Source organism: Clinocottus analis, unplaced genomic scaffold (genome assembly GCF_023055335.1).
Source record: "Clinocottus analis isolate CAN_PGR_092001 unplaced genomic scaffold, fCliAna1.0.p SCAF_10, whole genome shotgun sequence".
NCBI lineage: Eukaryota > Metazoa > Chordata > Actinopteri > Perciformes > Cottidae > Clinocottus > Clinocottus analis.
In genome coordinates this window covers 293467-306282 of record NW_027175821.1, presented here as the reverse complement: position 1 = coordinate 306282, position 12816 = coordinate 293467, and the positions used below count along the sequence as shown (strand labels likewise).

At 45.3% G+C, this 12816-nt stretch overlaps 2 non-coding genes across 2 annotated transcripts; both read right to left on the bottom strand.

Annotated features, from left to right (window-relative positions):
• Positions 1-2129: 2129 nt before the first annotated feature.
• Positions 2130-2211, bottom strand: trnal-uag (transfer RNA leucine (anticodon UAG)). The gene has a single exon. It is a non-coding gene; the product is annotated as a tRNA-Leu (tRNA).
• A 137-nt stretch (positions 2212-2348) lies between these two features.
• On the bottom strand, positions 2349-2430 carry trnal-uag (transfer RNA leucine (anticodon UAG)). Its single transcript has one exon. It is a non-coding gene; the product is annotated as a tRNA-Leu (tRNA).
• Between the last annotated feature and the right edge of the window lie 10386 nt (positions 2431-12816).

Below are 12816 nucleotides of genomic sequence, written 5' to 3'. Positions count from 1 at the left end.
GGACGCAAGCGCTCGTGAGAGGCGGATACACTTCTTCTTTTCCTCCACAAACTGTACAAGCTGCTTTAAATGAGTCTCTCTCTCTCTCTCTCTCTCTCTCTCTCTCTCTCTCTCTCTCTCTCTCTCTCTCTCTCTCTCTCTCTCTCTCTCATTTATTCATGCGGGCTGAGAGTATCATGGCGCAGCGCACGCGCGCTCCTGCAGTTGACACCTTCTCTCCTCCCATGGGGGAGGGAGGAGGGGGGCGGGGGGCGGAGTCGCACCTGAAACCCGACAGCTTTCCTTCCGGCCACACCGGAAGCACCTCTGGTTTCTTCTTACAACAAGAGCACGCGGACAAGAACAAACAAAACAAGCGGAGCTGGAGAAAGGCATGATGGGAAGTGTTGCTGTAACCGAAACCCCGCCCACCTTAGCCCCGCCCACTTCAGCCCGGCGGCGCGGGTGTGTTTGGGTGAAAGTGGGCGTGGTTAGCGTGGCAGGTGTGGTATATATATATATATATATATATATATATATATATATATATATATATATATATATTATTACTATTATTATGTTGTATATTTAGTGAGGTACAATCATGTCGGCATATTTAAAAAATAAAAAGTTAAAATATTGTATTTGTGATTATTAGTTACATGGCCTTTGAGTAAAGAAACACATTTTTTTGAGTGTTTAGAAGTTTAGTACGAAGCCGTATTCATATTTAAAAGTGTTCATAACTCACATTAACGCAGATTATAACGCGCTGTGCGTTGTCTGTGACCGACACGTCTAATGCATCAGCGACGTGTTTCCCAGCTTCTCTTCCATGTTAATAATAAATATTACACTAAGATGTGTTACGCGTGACGGTGGCGCCTCCATGAATCGTGATATTTGTGTCATAATTCCATGTCAACGCATCGCCTCCATCTGAAACCTCGCCGCTTGACGGACACATTGTGCGCTAAAGAACAATGCACACATCACAGGACGTCTGCCATTGTCTCCCGTTCATGTGGAGAGAAGCCTGCAGGTCATTAAGAGCCTCTTCAAACTGCTTCCAGAGAACGTTCAGCATCAATGAGTTCTCCTTCATCAGGCCTCCTGCTATCATCACTCAATCCAAAGTATGAGCGCAACAAAAACAAACACAAACTGAGTGTGTGTGTGTGTCCCCTAAGTGTGTGTAGATCAACACGTGGAGGGCTGCAAAGTGTGCGCTGATATCGGACGGCCTGGACGTGTTCCTGCCCGGCTGTGAGCGGCCTTGAGGGAAAGAGCCAGACAGTTGGCAAAGCCGCCGCTTCCGTCTCAGCTGTCGTTGGTAGTCTGGCCATGTGGCCGAGACACTGCTTCCTGTGTCCAAACACTGGAGGGGGGGTCAAATCCAATGAAGACAAACCCTTCAATCTCATGTGCTCTAATCCCATTTGTTGGATTAAAATAAAGCACTTTATTATGCGTTTAAAAATGAAGAAGAAGGGGGATTTGTGTGTGTGTGTGTGTGTGTGTGTGTGTGTGTGTGTGTGTGTGTGTGTGTGTGTGTGTAGAGCCCTCGTTTGCACTTTGTGAGGACTGAAGGCTTTTTAAGGGTTTGATGTGTCGCCCCCGTCTGGACGGAAAGGGAACTGCACCCACAAGACATGCAGGCGATGCTGAGGCCTGTTTGCTCTTTTTCTCCTGGATTTTATTCTCACACACACACACACACACACAACATGCTGGGCTGATCAATGGCGCCGGCCTTTTGTAGGACGGCGCCACCTGTTGTCTCGCTGCAGCTGTTTTCCAGCAGCAGCAGCGCTAAACTAACACGGACGCCAATCTGGACAGTTTATTTCTCTTTTTATGGAACAAATAAAAACTCACAAGACACAAGGAAAGCTACCATGTTACACTCCTTCAACCCTGTCCAATGTTAACAATGATGATCTTAAATCAGTGTTTTCTGAATATGAGTTACTCCAAACGGAAGAAACCCATAAGTTGTGTGTTGCTGTGTCGCACATTGTGGAGCAGTTTGCCACTATCAGTTGTCTCTCTCCATCATCTCTCCCAGGAGCTCCACGCAATGCGACCACATTCATGTGTCTGAGCGAGTGTTCACCTCTATTTGAAAGCAAAGTCAGTCCCAAAACCTATGGCAGTGGTGGGATTTGAACCCACGCCTCCTGAGAGACTGGAGCCTAAATCCAGCGCCTTAGACCACTCGGCCACACTACCTGAAAATGTGACGACTGCATCAGATTGTTGGGCCGAATGTTTCATGTGCACCGCTGCACGAAAGAGAGAAGACGTTCCCTCACTGGGTCACTTCATCTGGACACTTGTCTTTAAATAATCTTGAAGTCAAGAAAGATTGGCAGTGGTGGGATTTGAACCCACGCCTCAACAGAGACTGGAGCCTAAATCCAGCGCCTTCAACCACTCGGCCACACTACCTGTGAGTCCTCTACCAGCTGCAACAAACTGAGTAATTTTTTTTGGCGCATGCTCAATGTTGAGGTGAACTATAATCGCTCAAATCTCCGCAGTGTGCCGGTTGTATACTACTCGGTGTGACGCGTCCTCTACATGTTGCCTGCGTGCGTCGCTGCTGATTTTGGGGTTTAAATGAAATGAGTTTGTTTCTTCACAGCCAATCGGTGTGGAGATGTGGGGTCAGCCGGTTGAACGAATCCAATCACACGTCACAGCAGCGGTAGTTTCACACACATCTGGCGGCGATCTGCATTCTGCACCTTTTATAGCTTATGTCTGTTTCTATTTCGATCGTTCTGAGGATTTTATTGAATGTCTTCGCGAGACGCTTTGGTCTTTTTTTTAATGTGTGTTCTACAAAACAAAGTTAACATGTTTGTCATTATCTTTCATGATCTTATCTTTCATGTTCTGACGGCCCAGATGTGGAAATCCAGACGCCGGGCAAACGAGAAGGTGATTAAAATGCTGCCGCTCCTTCAGTCATCGTCTGCTCACGGAGACGAGCTTCAAGAGCCGGAGTGACTCATTGGTGGACTTTGCTTTGCTCTGACTCTCAGACAAATAGCCAAATCACCTATAAACTAAGGTAAATTGCAGGGTTAGTGTCTCAATAACAGTCATAAATCAAATTATACAGCAATTTTTCTACCTTTCATTAGAAGACCTTTCATTTGGAACGCACACATGTAATCATTGTCTAAACTGTGAAGTGACATTTATTTTCCCACGGTGAACGGCCTGCCCGTCCGTTTAGCCTCCGGTGAATCTCTGACGCGTTACGTGGCGATCCAAGTGGGAAAGAGGCCTTTGGTCCGTCGTCCTGTTGGACGCCGTCAGGGGGCGGAGCCGTCAGGGGGCGGAGCCGTCGTATTCAGAGCGCCGAGACTTTCACAGCTTGAAGCTGAGAGCGTAACGCCGGAGAACACAGTGATCTGTACGTAGAGCTGAGCAGCAGATGATCGTTAGACTGATTCTAATCGCCATGCGAGGGGAAGAAAACTATAAATTAGATTATTTTAACGATGCTGAGGTGGAACAGCCTCCATGTGGTGTCAACAACAACAACAACACTCGCTGGAATCTGGCCTGTCTTTTATTTTTTATTTTAGGTTGAAGATTGTTCATTTGTTGTTGCTCTGTGATCCAAAATGTTTTTTTCACTCGTTATTGCGTTTTTTAAATGTTTTTTTGATCTCATCTTGATTCGTCGAAGCACTTTCGTGCAGACAAAGAGGCCTCGTTCCCCCTCCGAGGGTCACATGATGAACATGAACATACTAGTCGCATACGAGCGACTAATTAAAACCTTTGAATTTTTTAACATAAACTGTGTCTCCTGGAAATTCAATTTATATTTAATTGAATTGTTTTAAGCTGCTTTTTCCCCTTGCGGGCAATTTTTTGCTGGTTTGTGCGTCGCAGAATAAAACATGCAAAGGAGACAGTGATGATTTACAGGATAGGAAAGAAGAAGAAGAAACATGGTTCTGCCAATTTATTAGTTCAGCGATAGTAATTTGCCTTTCAATCTGTTCTTTAACTTTCTTTCCTGGCCAGTCCGACACAATGCGCTTTAATTAAAGTAAATTCAAAAAAGGTAACAATCTACAAATAGAAAAATGCATCTTTTACCTGCAGCCTGACCAAAGCAGGAAGGAACCAGTTCAATAATAAAGATACACATAAAATAAACATGGCGCTGGCGAGCCAAATATAGTGCAACACTTATTTTGGGCGTAATAATCCGGAGAGGAGGCTGAACCGGCCCGACGGCGCCGCCCCGCTCTGAGCCCGTCACTCCGCTCAGCCGGCGGCGGGCGAAATGAACGCTCACGACGGACGCCGCCGTTTTACAGAAATCGGCGGCGTTTGATGGCTCGTTATTTATTCAGCGGCGCGAGGTGCTAGCCCGTTTATTACACACAGCTGAGGAGCACAGAGCGGCGAGGAAATGTGCCAACGCAGAGACGACGGGCTGTTTAATGTCCCGGAGAGGGAAAGGAGGACGGCTGGAGACGTGCTGCTGCCTCACAGGTTGCTGTTGCAAAGCCAGAAACATCTTCGTTTCAAACTGGGCTGCTCACACATTTACTGAATATCTCGCAAAAGCAAAACACTCAATTCAAAGCTCTAGTATCTCTCAGAAAGTGCTTTCCACATGCCAGCTGAGCATGAATGTGTTGTATAAAACAGTATTTGGCACGCGGTGTGAACACACGTGCAGAGGGTTTATTATTGTAGACCTGAAGACGACTTTAACTGGACATAGAACTGATGCTGCCATCAACAAAATACTGTGTTCTACAATTAAAGTGTTTCAACTCCGTCTCCATTTTTTGAATTGGTTCGAATTGGTTCCAGGTGTTCTGCACAGGTGCATTCTGGGTGCAGGTGATTGATAATTGATTGTGGCATTTCCACGCCGGTGTTTAGCAAACAACACACAGGCTTTTAGTGCCGAATGAGTTCAAGTAGGTAACGGATAAAAAAAAGAAATGCTCAATAGAAAGTCCATGTTAATCGTAGTAGTTGTGCAAAAAGTACACTTTGTGTCTCTGCAATAGCAACACACAGTGTCACTCTGGACGCGCACTGTCGTTTCAAAATAAAGTTCCGTAGAAAAAAAATCAGACTTGTCAAAATGATGAACTGTTCCTTTAACCGATTATAAACAAAGAGTTGGAAGTGGACGGTTACTTGGGCACGGAGAAACTCTCTCTCTCTCTCTCCCTCTCCCTCTCTCCATCTCTCTCTCTCTCTCTCTCTCTCTCTTTCTCCCTCTCTCTCTCTCTCTCTCTCTCTCTCTCTCTCTCTTTCTTTCTCTCTCTCTCTCTCCATCTCTCTCTCTCTCTCTCTCTCTCTCTCTCTCTCTCTCTCTCTCTCTCTCTCTCTCTCTCTCTCCCTCCCTCTCTCTCTCTACTCGGATCAATATTCCCACCCAGTTTTTAAGTAAACCTGTCTGGGAAAACAACAAAACTCTTGTTCCCCAGTTTGCTGCATCCATGTATTGACCAGTAAACAAGACTCTTGTTTTGTTCTCATGCACAGGAGAAAGTACATGTGGCATGTTTTCCTGTGTTAAAACTGGGGCTCATCATCCATAAGTGACTCATCATGAAGGACGACCTCAGTTTAAATGCATCAACTTCATGAAGACCCAGAGACGGCGTCCGTCCTGAACCGGCCGGACGCTGACAGACACTAAAGCTGAGGCAGCGTTTGGCAGAACGACTCGCGGTGAAAAAACATTGTTGGCTGTTTGTAAATCACTGGTATGAAAAGCTGAGCACAAGCTTTACAGGTGGAAAAAGCACATTTGAAACATTGAATATGGGCTTCAAGTCCAAAAAAAACACATGCGAGTATATCAAATTTGCATTTTTCACATGTGATAAAAATGTGAAATGATTATATTGTATAAAAGCATGTGCATGTGGGAACAGACATGCAAAGAGGGCAAGACACTGACTTTATACTTGTTTTAGGGCTCCGAGTGGTTTTTGTGGTTGTTTTGTGTCCCTTCATGGTCATTTTTGCCTCTTGGCAATTTTTTCATGACCCTTTGTCGTTTTCTTTCCCCTCTTCCTGGTTGCTTCTTGCATCTTTAAGTGTGTGAAGGCCGAGAGGCCTAAAAGCAAGAGGCCTCATCAACACTAGAAGCAGCTTTGTCTGTTAGCCAATCACAACGCAGCTATCTCCCACGCCATCCCACACAGTGTCTGAGTGACAGACACACAGAGACCTGAGTTCATAAACTCTGTCTCTTCTTCCTCCTTTGCATCTTGCCAACACATTTTTATCTCTTCTCCTTATCTCACAGCTCTCTCTCTCTCCCTCTCTCTCTCTCTCTCTCTCTCTCTCTCTCTCTCTCTCTCTCTCTCTCTCTCTCTTTCTCTCTCTCTCTCTCTCTCTCTCCTCTCTCTCTCTCTCTCTCTCTCTCTCTCTCTCTCTCTCTCTCTCTCTCCCTCTCTCTCTCTTTCTCTCTCTCTCTTTCTCTCTCTCTCTGTCTCTCTCTCTCTCTCTCTCTCTCTCTCTCTCTCCCTCTCTCTCTCTCTCTCTCTCTCTCTGCTAAGCAGCATATTTATATATCATCGTTAGAGGAAACATTGCGGGTTAGGGGACATACAACAAATGCCCCCCAGTGTCAGCTGAGGGAGAGCGACGGGTAAGAAGAAGAGAGAGAGAGAAAGAAGGTCGGGGGTGAGGCATGTGACCCAGGTTGGATAGATGTACAAATCATCACCTCCCTCCCTTCATGGCGATAACGATATAAGACGGCGGTGCGAGGAGGAAGAGAACGGCTCAGACTCTGACGCTGCCCTGAACGCTGAAGGCCTCCATGACATGAACACACTGGTGTTCTGTGTTGAACGTTAACACTGCGAGTTATCAAGAATTAACAGTTGGGAGAGTTCTTGACTTGCGTTGCAAGAGAGCATAACTTCAGTTTAGAAACCTTCACAACACGGGAGGAAAATCTGGTGAGATTTAACATGGAGTCCAATGGAGCAGTTGGTCGGACTTGATGTTGCTTTCAGGCTTTCTGATAAAAAAAAGTATAAGTTTGTTGGATTCCACGACGCATGTGTACCGTTTCTATCCAACAATGGTGTATGAAGAGTGAACATTGTGGGAGTAAAGACAGAATATGTTTTATTTTTTTAACAGTTTCTGTCGCTGCCTCTCACAAGCCGCACGTTTTGATGTATTTTGATGAGCTGGCGACGCTGCAGGAGGAGATATGGTCCAAAGTTTTGGCTATAAGAAGAAATATAGCCAGTAAGCCCCCAGGAGGACATGAAGTGTGCTCGCAGCCGCATGGGGTCTCTGACTCTGATAGTCTCAAAGCCACACCCACCTCCTCAGCTCCATCACGCTCACCTGTCACCTTTCCCTCTGATATACAAGCTCCTCCCTCTGCTACATAAGCTCCTCCCTCTGCTACATAAGCACCTCCCTCTGCTATACAAGCTTGTATAGCAGAGGAGGCGCTTATGTAGCAGAGGAGGCGCTTATGTAGCAGAGGGAGGAGCTTATGTAGCAGAGGGGGGAGCTTGTATAGCAGAGGAGGAGCTTATGTAGCAGAGGAATAAGCTACATAAGCTCCTCCTCTGCTATATAAGCTCCTCCTCTAGTATATAAGCCCCAGCTTCGCTCTCCCGTCAGATGGTTCTCTGCATTCACGTCAGACCTCCAGCGCTCACCTTCCTCCTGCTCTCTCGTTACCGACCTCTCTGCTGGTTCTTTTGCTTTTTGCAGACAAACAAACGCTCGTGACTCACAGGCCGTGAGTCAGTGTTCTCTGTGTGGAAACGTACAATTTCAGCAGTTCAGCTGCCCTCCAGCACACAGCACAGTGATGGCCATGGTAAATAGTGGGGCAAACACACAAAACAACAATTTGTGTGGAAGCACAATAATCACAAAGAGAAAAAAAGGCCGTTTCTATTTCATAGATTTGGAAACGTCATGAAAGACGAGTGTGATTCTGATGCTCTGCTACACACTTAGCACAATGTCTCTGCGGTTAACGTGCTACCGCTAGGCCAGACTCCTTTTATTACACAATACATGCTGAATTGTAATTGTAATCTTCAGAGTCAGATACATTTTAGATCACAAGCCTCTGTGACGACTCATTAAATGTTTTCCCAGCAGACTCGGGTTAGGTCACTATAAACAGCCCGCCCCTCAGAGCCTGTTTGGTGTTTTCGGGCTGTTTATGTTCCATTACAGGGACATCGAATGCTTTAGCGGCGCCACACAGCCTGTGGCTTCCAACTAAATCTGACTCTTATTTTTAAGATTTAAGGATTCGGCTTAATCGTCCCACGGCCCACTCGTGTGCGATTTAAGCTCCGCTTTCGAGCGACGCCTTCAAGACGTTCGTTTAAAGAGCCACATTACTTTGTGTGCATTAAATTTAACATAAAACATGCCTGATAAAGTGGTATTAGTCGAGCTGTGTAACTTCAGAAGGACTGGTGCAGGGTGTGTTCGGGGCCAGTAGGTTTGCTTGGCTCTCAGGTTTATGTGCTTGAGGGACGTACCCGGTATTCACTCGGACAAGAAGGCACATATGTTTGCTAGAAGTTTATTCTCCTATGTAAACCTCCACTGTTTTTGATTTGACACAAAGCAATACAAAATGAGCATGAGCAGCATCTTCCTCTTCAATAAATGCACATATTGCAAGAAAGGTTGTCAGCACGTCTGAAAGAGTTCGTCCAACCTTTTCTTTCTCTGTTACACGAGCGTCTATCTGACCCGCAGGCCATCTCATCTATTCCTCTGAGGCTGGAGACACACTATTAGATTATTGGGCCATTTTATATCCTGACATTTGGATGGAAAATCCTGATCCGAGGCGCCGCCGGGGCGATGGTCTGAAAAGATTACCCGCCACGGATGTGTGACGGGGTTACAGATTCGGTCCGAACGGAGCGATCGGAGCAGCGAGCGCTGTGGAACCAGACATCCTCTGAGTCCGAACAACTTCAGAGAGACGTTAGCTCCCAGTGCAGTTTAGAGAAGAGGATCGGCTGCTTTGGGCTCGTTACGGAGCAAAGATCGATGGCCTGAGACGTGGAAAGCCCCAATGTGAAGGGTAACCCATTCCTCCCAGTGGGGACACTGGGAGGAGCCCGAAGCAACACATCTGAAGTTTATCCATCGGTTTTCTCATTTTTATGCAAGTCACAATTCTTACAACTTAAGTTTCTGCACTTTTTTCACACATTTCTAATAAGTTCACATTTCCTCTTACGTGTAAATCTCATGGTCAAAGAGGCCCGGACAAACTTCAATGGACACGTGAAGCTTACAGTCACTACAGCTTCTGTTTGTGTAACCCGGTGGTCCGAGCGCTGAACCGAGCGTCATCACAGAAGCTGAAATTCTCCCTTGTGCTGCAAAATTGCTTAAACTTCTCACACGGCTCTCTGTACTTCATATTTACTGCATCACTCTGGAAGTGATTGCATCCAATTTGCCTTTAATGCGCCTGTATTTCATCCTACGCTTCAGTTTGCCGCTTGGTAAATTTCCCACTGGGGGGAGAAAGAGGTCTTGAAGTATCAGCTAAATTTGAAAGCTCTTACATGCCTCTCAGTCTGTCAAATAATTAGAAATGAAATATGTTTATTACAGCAGGGAGACTGAAATTGACCTGAATAGATCTGTGAAGCATGTTGGACTCCCTCTCGTCAAACAATGGCCTGAATACATCAAATGGACTTCTAACCTATATTTTGCAGAGCCAAGTATACAAGTCCTGGAGGAAGTCCCTGGTGGGTTTGGACATCTTGGACTCCGGCTCGTTGGCCGTCGTGATCGTCTGATTCTTTCTGAATCAGATTTTCTGATTTTTTTCTGGACGTCCCGCTGTTGCGTCACCTGTTTGTTGAGGCTCCTCTTCAGATAGTTGCAGGTTTGATGCACTCGTCTCCATCATGCCACCGGTCCACCTGCTCAGATGAGCCACCAATGAATCCATAAACATTACATGAGACAACCCAAACCTCCCCAATGACGGTAGACTGTAACCCTGCTGTTCGTCTTCACCAGACGAATCCAGAAGACGCGTTTCTGTCCCCGATCGTTCTCGTCTATTATGTGAAGAAATCGTGCACAGATTTATAGAAATGCTATTTTTGTGAATATTTTAGTATTGTGAGTTGAGTTTGGAGCATTAAAAAAAACTGCTTACCAATTATTGAAGCCCAGGTCTGACTGTGTAATCTGATGGGCGACATCATTATATTCTCTTGTGACGAGATCACTCTCAACCGGTTAGAACTCGTTATAAATGAGCCCATATTTTAGAGCGCTGTGTGTCACGTGGGGTGTTGGAAACAGGACCCAAACGCAGATGAACCGTTCCAAGAATCTTTATTAACAGAAAAACAAGGACCGACTTGAACTCAGCCCAAAAAACACAAAACTGGAATCAAGTTGGGACTTGAAGGGAAACTGAAATAAAACATTTACACACCAGAGAAACACGGCACGAACCGACAAACAAACAGTATTCAAACACCAGAGGAGGTAACGAGCAACAGGTGACACCATGAGGGCAGCACAGGTGAAGAGAATCACAACCAGGAAGACACACAATCACCACACAATCACCAGAACAGGAAGTGCAGAGGACACAAGACTACAAAATAAAACAGGAACCAAAACTCAACCCATGACTCTGTGATACAACAGAAGTTTCTTCATTTGAAGTTAATGCATGTTTATGCATGATTTAAATATATATCGCGACTCAAATGTCTTTAACTGCATCCGCCACCTTCATCACCTCTCAGTTAATCTATAAAAACTATAAACAACTGTGGAGCTTTTACACCAGCAGAAAACATGACGATGCCGGTTTTATCTAAAAAGTGACGCATTCCATCAAATATTAACGTGTCTCTCTCTCTCTCTCTCTCTCTCTCTCTCTCTCTCTCTCTCTCTCTCTCTCTCTCTCTCTCTCTCTCTCTCTCACCTACTTTTGCAGTCGCGACTGGACGATGCTGAGGCCATTGGGTTGAAGGCCGGCGGTCTCTGTTTGACGGGCTGCTCGTAATCAGTGTCTGGGTTCGTTAGGGTGAGACGAGCTGGTGATGAATCACCAATCAGGAGCCGCTGGGCGGGGCCGATTAGCATTTCTATTACATCAGTAACATCCATTGGGCTTCGATGACCCGGGCAGCTGTGATTTAGTACCATATAAAGATGGAGGACGTCCACAGAAGATTTATTTAGATTTCTTTTGTCACATGAAGCGCTCTGGTTTTGTTTGTGACCAGAATGTCTACATGTCAGGACAAGAGCCCCAGAAGGGAATGCAGAGGTTCAGTGTTCCCACGACAGGAAGTGAAGATGGCTATTTTAAGGTGGATTATGGGTTGTTGGAAACCTGAACATCACTCGGTCACTGTCGCGTCGGTTCTTTAGAAAGGCATGCGTGAATGTGTTTTGCTTCCTTGGGCAGAAAGCATCATGCAAATGTCTTCACTGCAGAGATGGGAAACCTAAACGGACCAAAATATATATATATATATATATATATATATATATATATATATATATATATATATATATATATATATATATATATATAGCAGCCAGAGAAAAGCTCTCTGAACGCTGACAGAGTGAGACTACGATACTGGAAACATAGTAGTGATAGCGTCATGCTAGCATTGGTGGCAGAACATCTGTCAGAATTTGTCATGGAATTGAATTCAATTTACTGCATTTGCTTCCTCAACATGTCTGGATCAAAGTGGCAGGAGGACCCATCAAACCTCTTGAAGGCCGTCCTCGAGAGCGCTGCTGCTGACTGGAGGAACTTCTAGCTTTGCTCCAGCACGCTGAGAAACGACACAAATACAAAGATGGAACGTTTCCTGGTAAGAAAACCACCAGTGCTAATGTAGCTGGTGGAGATGGAGCTTGTTTAAAGTACGTTGTACAGTTTGCTGTCGGGTACTTCAGTGGTCCCCAACCCTTTGAGTATTGATCCCTTCCAAAGACTCTGAAGACAAATCAAATGGGTTGTGAGATGATTGTTGGAGAGAAGAAGCAGAAAAACAGCAAAGAAATGTTCTTCCATTCAAACAGTGATGGTTCTACCACCTTGAACAAAGAGCAGAATTAAACTTCTATTGTGGAGCCGTTAAGATCATAAAGATGTGAAATATGACGTTCGGCCCCAACTAGGTTTGTTTTTCATATGAGGTCCAAAATTAAAATGGCCACTAAATCTTTGACGAATCATTTGCAAGTAAACGTCTGTGTCCTCGACAAACCTTTGTTGGTATTTCATCGCTGTAAATACAAATGAAACCGTTTTGCCGCAGTGATGTGAAGAAACACGTGAAGTTTGCATCGGTCCAGGAGCGATTTAATAACTGCTGATAAGTTGAAATGAAGGGAGGCGTCCGCAACAGCCCGGTGATGCCACGTTAACAGGTAACGGCAGCCGGACGGCTGGATGAGCGCTTATTGAGTAAAGTACATCATCAGAATGCAGCGGGGGAAGAATATATGAAAATGTGGGCTTTGCTGAGAATTTCAATTGGGCCGCCGCTCATGTGTTTGATTACATTCTCATTTTATTGTGTTAAGGAAGAAGTGATGAAAATGGTGGCGACGCACACGGCTGTGATGAAATTTTCCATTTTGGAGGAGTTGTTGTCGTGGGTGTGCATATTTTACGCACCTTGCATTCAGCAGGAGATTCCAGGTGTTGGACGGCCATGCTTTACTGGGTTTGTGTCTGTCTGCAAACCAAAGAAAAACACCCACAATGCAAAGTGAGGAAGTGCTTTTTTGTGCTTTTTAGTGGAA